Source organism: Pinus tabuliformis, chromosome 4_1, assembly GCF_031772625.1.
Source record: "Pinus tabuliformis cultivar Carrire ecotype Pingquan chromosome 4_1, CPIR1, whole genome shotgun sequence".
NCBI lineage: Eukaryota > Viridiplantae > Streptophyta > Pinopsida > Pinales > Pinaceae > Pinus > Pinus tabuliformis.
The window spans coordinates 35260153-35268883 of record NC_142303.1 but is presented as its reverse complement, the minus strand read 5'-3'; positions in this window follow the sequence as shown (position 1 = coordinate 35268883).

The following is an 8731-nucleotide window of genomic DNA, read 5'->3' as shown; positions in this document are numbered from 1 at the left end:
CAAGGATGTTTCTATGTCTGGAGTTTATTCCAAAGAGCAGGCTATCTTTCGCGCCCAACAGTTAGAACTGATATATTCTCAGTCTGGGACTCTTCAGAAAATATTTCCTGATGCTCCTAGATCCACGGTTGATATAGCCAAACCGAAGCCAGGCCTGCATGCTGATGGTATTGTTGGATTGATTGATGCAAATGCGGTGAACCTTTTGAGCCAATTGCAGCAGTTGTCTATACAAACTGCTTCTTCCAATCAGGCTGCACCATCTACTCCTACACCTTCTCAACCTTCTTCTGTAAACACCGTTCAATCTTCTAACCCCAAAGGAAATCAAAATTCCAATGGGAAGAAGAAGGGACGAGGTAAAAAAAATAATCAGGATGGGAAGGGTAATGCGAACAAACACGACAATGGTGCTGGTGAGGGTGGAAAAGAGTCTAAGAAGAAAGTTAAATTTCCTTGCAAGTTATGTAGTGGAGACCATTTAACTCATCTCTGTCCGAAAATTCAAGATGCTCAGTGCTTGTTAGTGCAGCAAGGGTCTTCTAGCTCCTAAGCTGACTTAACTAACCCTTTCTCCCAAGGGCAGTAGTTGTTGGCTGGTGTGAACTCAAACACTAGTACCTCTGCAACGGGCAACCAAGAGGGGGATAATTCCTCAAATGATTACATGATGACTTCTAATGTCAATGTGGCTACACGGTCACGAGATTATGGTGAAGTGGAAACATCTAAGGATCAATCTGTTACCGAAACTATGGATCCGCTTCATATTGAGCGACCCTCTGTCGATTCTATACCTCGGATACCGAAAGGTTCTACCCAGCTCGCAACTATCAACCCTAATGCTAGGGCAGCCTAGAACTACTCCATTGTCAAAGATCTGGCTCAAAGTCCATGCACTATGTCTACTTTAGAGGTACTCCAGTCATGTCCAACTCAACGAAGTGCTTTGCTTTTAGCGATCGGGGCAATTGATCCAAACAATTCTTTAGTGCTCACTTTTGACATGCTCAATTTCAAAAAGAGACTGCCTCATCATATGGCTTTTCAAATAAAGTCTACTTACAGGAAAACTAATATTTTTCGAACAGTTATAAATGAGGGAGCTTCCACATGCGTAATGTCTATGTCATGTTGGAAGGCCATTGGATTGCCTTCGGTTGTTCCTTCACCCACTCTCTTGACAGCATTTGATGGGCATTCTCATAGGCCACATAGGATTATCCCAGCCTTTCCTATATGTGTTGGAGGAAAGGTCATTAATATCGAAGTAGAAATCATTGATGCCAACCTAGATTACAATCTCCTCTTAGGACGAAATTGGATTTATGAAATGGATGTCGTAGTTTCGACTCTGTTTCGAGTCCTTTGTTTTCCTCATGAGGGGAAAATTATTAAGGTTGATCAATTGGATTATTCTCCAGTTGACCCTTGTGCAACTTCGGATTCTATTGTTCCGCTGGTGGATAACCCCCGTCAACCTATCGAGAATCTAGGAGTTGGGATGTATTCTTCATTGATGGTTACATTTGATCTTCCCACTCCTATAGCTAGAATCAATGCCATTTCGTCCTCCAAAGAGTCTTCATGGGAAGAGTTCTTACAAACTCGTTATTTTTCAGACCCTTGGACCTTGCCTTCGCCTACAACCACATTAGATGAAGGACAAGTTGGTGGAATGGCATTCCCTATGTCTGTAGTAGAGCTTAGATATCAGTCTATCGTTAACTCTACAGACGAACATCCTACTCCTTTTTCAGAGGAAGAGTTAGATGGTGATGCAGCCCCAGCTTGGTCCCTTGACTCTACTTCTACTATGGGTTGCTTAGATACGGTTTTACCATCTGAGGAAGCAATCTTAGAAGCAATGACGGGTGTAGATCAACCTTGGGAAGATTTACACCATCATTCATATTTTCTTCCCCCATTGCAAGAAGTCGAATCCAGGTTCTCCAATCTGCTTACTAGCGATGTTTGTACGGTTTCAAACCCTTTGGCTCCAGCACACATCTGTGTCGAAGGTAATATGTCGGTCATTTCAAAAACTGTACCGATAAACATCTCTAGGAACCCTAATGTGATAGAAAATGTCTTCATCGGAGCCAAGTGTTCCCTTGAAGAGATTCAAATTTACACCGACCTCTTTAAAGAGTTTCGGGATGTATTCGCTTGGTCTTATGAAGAAATGCCTAGTATTGATCCATCCATTGTTTAGCATGAGATCAAGACATATGAAAACGCTAAGCCGATTCGTCAGAAGCTTTGGCCAGTCAATCCTAGGAAAGCAGCAGCTATTAAAGCTAAAGTAGAAAAGCTGCTCAAGACGGGTTTTATATACCCCATTCCTCTAACGGATTGGGTTTCTAATCCAGTCCTGGTTGATTAAAAAACAAGGAACAATCCGCGTGTGCATTGACTTTAGGGATTTGAACAAAGCTTGTTTGAAGGATTATTACCCCACACTGTTTATTGATCAAATAGTTGATGAATGTGCGGGTAATAAGATTTTCTCCTTCATGGACGGAATCTCTGATTATAATCAAATATCTATCCATCCAAAAGATCAGCATAAGATAGCTTTCATATGCCCCTGGGGTACCTTTGCATATGAAAAGATGCCTTTTGGTCTTAAAAATGCTGGAGCCACGTTTCAGCGGACCATGTCTTACGCTTTCCACGACATCAAGCATGTCATCGAAGCCTACTTGGATGATTTAGTTGCTCGTTCTCGAAAGAGAATAGATCATCCTAGTCACCTTCGATTAGTTTTTGAGAGATGTCAGTTTTACAAGACCTAGTTGAATCCAAATAAGTGCATTTTTGCGGTTACATATGGTCGATTGTTAGGGTTCATAGTATCAACTAAAGGGATTCGAGTTGATCCCTTCAAGGTAGAGGAAATATTTTTGTTGCCTCCCCCATCTTCTATCCGACAACTTCAAAGTCTTCAGGGGAAGGAAAATTTCTTGAGACGATTTATAGAAAATTATGCTGAGATAACTAAAGGACTTATGCGTTTGCTGAGGAAAGGAGTTCCATTTTATGGGAAGACTTTGCACAACGATCTTTTGATTCCTTGAAGAAGCCGTTAATCTCTGCCCTGCTTTTGAGTCCACTGGATTATGGTAGAGATTTCCTTTTATATCTTTCAGCCGCAGAATCAACCATAGGTATGGTTTTGGTTCAGGAAGATGATGCTCTCACGAAGCATGTCATTTACTACTTGAGTAAAGGCTCGGTAGGCCCTAAACTACGCTATTCTCCGGTTGAGAAATTGGCCTTAGCAACTGTCCATGCTGTCCAGCGGCTTCACCATTATATTCTGCTATGCAAAACATTTGTCTTAGCGGTGGTTAATCCTTTCCAATTTGTCCTCAGTAGGCGAGTGATTGGGGGAAAATACAAATGATGGATTTTTATTTTACAAGAATTCAATCTCAAGTTCTTGTTGGCCAAGTCTAAGAAATCATTGGTTTTTGCGGAATTAATTTCTGAGCTGCCTTGTGGAGAAGATACTGTTTATGAGGAAAGTTTCCCAGACAAACATCTATTCCTCATCTCTTCACAAGACCCCTGGTATGGAGATATCATCATCTATCTCCAGACTTTGAAGTTCCCTCCTGCTTCCTCCAAGGATGAACATCGAAAATTACGTCACCTGGCTAAGAACTATGTCATCATTGGTGATACATTATATCGCTGAGGGGTTGATTCAATCCTTAGGCATTGTTTAACCTTAGAGGAAGCAGAGTCTATGCTTAATGATTGCCACAGTGGAGCTTGTGGTGGTCATCTTTCAGGGCTTGCTACAACCCAAAAAATCTTGTGTGCCGGCTACTTTTGGCCTTCGCTTTTCAAATATTGTATTGAAGCAGTCAAACATTGCCACCCTTGTCAAGTCTATACTCAGAAGATGCACGCGCATCCAACTCCTTTTTTCCCTGTTATCATTGTCGGTCCTTTTACAAAGTGGGGAATTGACTTTACTACTTGTAATCCGCCTTCAGCAGCGAATCACAAGTACATTATAGTGGCCGTAGACTACTTTACGAAGTGGGCTGAGGCCATGCCCACTTATAAAAACAATAGTGAAACAACGGCATTGTTCCTCTTCAATCAGATTATTTCTCGTTTTGGTATCCCGAGAGAGATTGTCACTGATCATGGTAGTCATTTCCATAATCAACTAATGTCCGAATTGGCTCTTAAATTAGGATTCCGACAGGAGCATTCGTCTTTGTATTATCCTCAAGACAATGGGCAAGTCGAAGCTGTGAATAAGTCCCTCAAGACGATCCTGCAAAGGACAATTGACAAAAATCGCTCCAATTGGCATCTCATGTTGTATCCGGCTCTCTGGGCATACTGAACCTCGATAAAGACTGCCACCAGTTTTACACTTTTTCAGTTAGTTTACGGACTGGAATCTATTTTTACTATTGAGTGCGAAATTCCATCCCTTAAGCTGGCCGTTGAGCTCCTTCCCGAGACCTCTAGTCTCCAAGAGCACCTCCTTCATTTGGAACATCTCGATGAGCAGCGTCGAGATGCCGCCATAATTAATGAGGCTCATAAGAAAAGGGTTAAAACTCAGTACGATAAAGTTGTCCATCCTCGAGTCTTTTCTGAAGGCGACCTTGTCTTGGTCTATGACCAAGATAAAGATGCCTTGGGGGCAGGAAAATTCAAGTCTATGTGGTATGGTCCCTTTGTAGTGAAACGATTTTTAGGAAAAGGGGCTTATGAATTAGTCAATTTTGAAGGGAACAAGTTGGCGGAGCCCCGAAATGGGCTCTACCTCAAGAAGTACTTTGCTTAGGTTACGGTCGAGCAATGGATTATTTGTATATTTTGTATTTTTGTGCATAGTTTTATCGGGAGTTTTTGTGATATCGACACTTTTCTGATCTGCCTTGGCAGGTGTTGATGGATGACTTGGTCTATTTCGGCCTCACTGATGGTGCTAGTCAGCACACTTAGAATCTCGCTTCCGCAGCTTGGGTGATTTATTATCCATTTGGTCAGTTGATGGTGTCAAGGGGAGTATGTATTGGTTCTGCGTCAAATAATATTTCTGAATATACTGTCGTCATTAATTTACTATCCGAAGCTATTTCTTATGGAATTGATTCGTTGGTAGTGTATCTTGACTCACAACTGGTAGTGTCACAATTGAATAACATTTATCGGGTTCGGAATCATTATTTATATCACCAATTTTTGAGAGTGAGGGTGTTGCAAAGATCATTTCTTTTTATTACTTATTTTCACATTCCACAATCTGACAATTCATTAGCAAATTCTATCGCTAATCAAGCATTAGATTGGCATATCATTCATTCATAAAGATAAAAAAAACATCAAAAATCTGGAACTGTATATATATATATCATAAAATCGCCCGTGTGTACATAAAGTGTTTCAAAAATAATATACAAAATCGGGACTAAATGCCCATAATCATGTCTAGTCCATCTAATGACCCAGCTCAGGATGAGCAACTAAGTAGGTGACTACTACTTTGGCCACACGCCGAAAAAGGTGAACCCAGTCTCGTGGCACTCCTACCACGCGGCGCTGCATCTCCTCAGGTAAGTCTTCTATGGCCTCCATTGGTACCCGGTGAGTCAATCTCACCAAGTTTTGTTGGACTGCGTATAAGACCCTCTCTGTCTCTGCAGCTGCCTCTTCGGCACCTCTTCTGCGATGCCTGTGCCGCGGGAATCCGTCTAGTCATACCGGACCCACATCTGGAACATGATCATTATATCAGTATTTTAATACCATCAAAAAAAACAAATCTTAAAATTGATCAAATTTAAAAAATGGTTACCTATCTCTCCCCATGCTATGTTTGGTGGTAGCACCAAATCCGGATCTCCTATGAAATCCATGCCAGCATAGGGATAGTCGTCCACAACGATGATCTGTTGTTCCCACCAGGAGAAGAACTCATCATCAAAAGCAGTCCTCCGCACATCCCCACCTCCAAGGCATTTCATCAAGTCAATCTACCTTCCCATCTGAGGATCTCTGGGGCTACTGATAGAAACTAATACTCTGGGACGTAGCCCTGGAACCTTCTCGAAGAAGAAGGAGCAAAAAATGGTCCCATATCCAAAAATTTTAGGCTGACCTTTTTGAATGAAGGACAATTGGCTCTTCATATTGGTAAGAAGAGGTGTACACCAATCAAAAACAGTAGTGAGACACTCCACAGCCAAGCTCATGGATAGTCGTGACGCTTGGTGCAATGAGGTTGATCCGTTTATCCTGGCTATGGTGAATAGTAAGATCCTCAGGGACAAGCTCTCTACATGTTTTATTGGAATCTGGCTTCCAATTTTCTCAGGATGCCCCAGACAGTATATATGTACGTAGTCTTCCACTGAAATACTACCTCGTGTTTGGCCAGTCGAATGTACAACTTCTCCTCTCTGGGAGAGACCAGTGATAAAGTAAATATCTTCTACCTCTATCCTCAAAGGCATTTGATCAATCATAAATGCATCATCTTCGATACTCCAATAGTGGATTAACATTTCAAGCAAGCGGGTGTTGGCCTTCATATTTGGCATTTTGAAAATTTCAATAAACCGCATCCCCTCAATGCATCTAAGGCTTGTTGATCATTCATAGCTTCATTACCAATGGTAGTATGCTCCCTCTCTCTCCAGGTGATTGTCATCTTGAAAGAAAATTGATTTCCAACCATTAGCTTTTGTGTTTAAATTTCAAATTGCATATACGTGGGTCCCTTTCATACACAGTCACGTGTAGGGCCTACGTGTATGTGGGTTTATAATATCCAACCCACGTATACACCGCGTTGAAATTTTTAACATAAATTCCTACGGTAAAATCTCAATAAGAAATTTTAAAAACAATCATAAAGTAATGCAAGCTAGAATTGGGGGTTACCTGATGATTTTTATCCAATTTGAACGGTCCAATTCTTTGGGGGGAAAGTTTGCTCTTTTTTCTCCACAGCACACAAATGGTACAAATGGTGAGTCAAAAAGTCATTTTATAAGCTTTGAAAATGTCAAATTTTTTCAAAACTTGATTTTTTTCGTCTCATGAATCTTTTAACTTGTGAGCTTGGATTGTCGAGAATAGGTTGTTCTTTCAGGACATTTTGGATGCTTCTTCGGAAATTTCACATCGGTTCCATGACTGCTGACCCATCATGGCAGGTATCATTTACTCACTGGCATATAGGTTAGGGAAACCATTTTTTCCGTTGCATTTTGCATACTAGCCTCCATTTGTCGATACACTTGCCATAGGGTCGATCCCATCGTGTTATGGTTAGTAAACCATGTTCACTCGCTGATTCTTAAATCATGACACGATGGTAGAGCCATCCTTTACATGGGCATCATAGTTAGCTCCTCACTGACATTGGTTGCCCATGCTATTTTATTGAGTAGGCTCGGGAGTCCTCTCTAGTCTCACCATGACTTGTGCATTGAAGACTCATTCCTCTTTGCTTCTTCGCTTCATTCTGGCCTTATACCCTAGAGGCTCATTTGTGTTGAGTTGTACTACTACATTGCATTTTGACCATTTGCACCTTTTGGCCTTAATCTGGCTTCACTTGGACTCGTGTTTAAGCCACTTTTTTACCATGTTTTCTGCAAACTCAAACTTGCAATCCCTTAGCTTCTGCAACTTGACACACCCTCAGACTCGTGGAAGGAACATCCCTTTGAGTGTCCTTGACCAGCTTCGCCTCCTGGCATTAAGCATAGGATTGTTCCCATCCCAGGAACTAGATCATCTGTTTCACTGACACTCGTTCTTTCGACTGCACTATAGCATTCTTTTATTCTTTTTCCAGCTTAAAGAAAAAGACAAAAAAATTATATATTCCAAAAAAGAGCGGGAACGGGACAACATTTCCATATATTGTTGGCAACTAGAGTCAGTCATGCCTCCCTTGAACAAAGCACTCAAAAGAAAGTCTCTCCTCCATTTGGGCAGGATTTAGTTTGACTTAGGTACGCCTTAACCTTGTTATTGAGTTAGTTCTCCTCCGATTGGTTATCTCTTCCAATCATATGGAGAGTTCGTTCGTGCCTCCTGCATGACGAACTTATACAGAGTTATCATATGCTGCCACATAGTCATCATTGAGTCGTGATTTTGTTCAAGGGAAGTAAGCCTAAGTCGGCCTCTCTGCGGTGTCTCTTGACCTATTTTTCAGTCGGCCATCCCTGGTTGTCAGTGTCTTGTCTGTCATCACATCAATTATATTGGTCCTTTACTCGTGCCGATTTGAGAAGGTCTCCATTGACTTCTTGCTGGCGGGTCTTGTCCTTATCAATGATGACATATTGCTCTAAGGATAGGCCTAGAGCCACACCCTGGCCCTATTTTCATTATTGATAGGTCACCTTGTACTCAACATCGATCAGTATCATGGGTCTTTGACTGAGTGGTTTCCCTTGTGTTCGACATCAGCTTTCATTATCACACATTGGGATTCGTGCAGTGCCTTGGTTTCCATTTGACCCTATTGGTGGATTCCTTGACTCTGTGTCAGCTTTCATTATTGGTTGGTTCAGAGGGTTTCTATCATGCGCTAGCTACATCTTGTGTACGCTGGAAACGTGCTTCGATCAGGTTACTACATCTTTTTTCATTCGATTCCTTCCACATTATTGGCCTACGGGTTACACTCGCGCTAGATTGGTGAAGGATGACTTAATTCCTTCCTTCTAGCAGA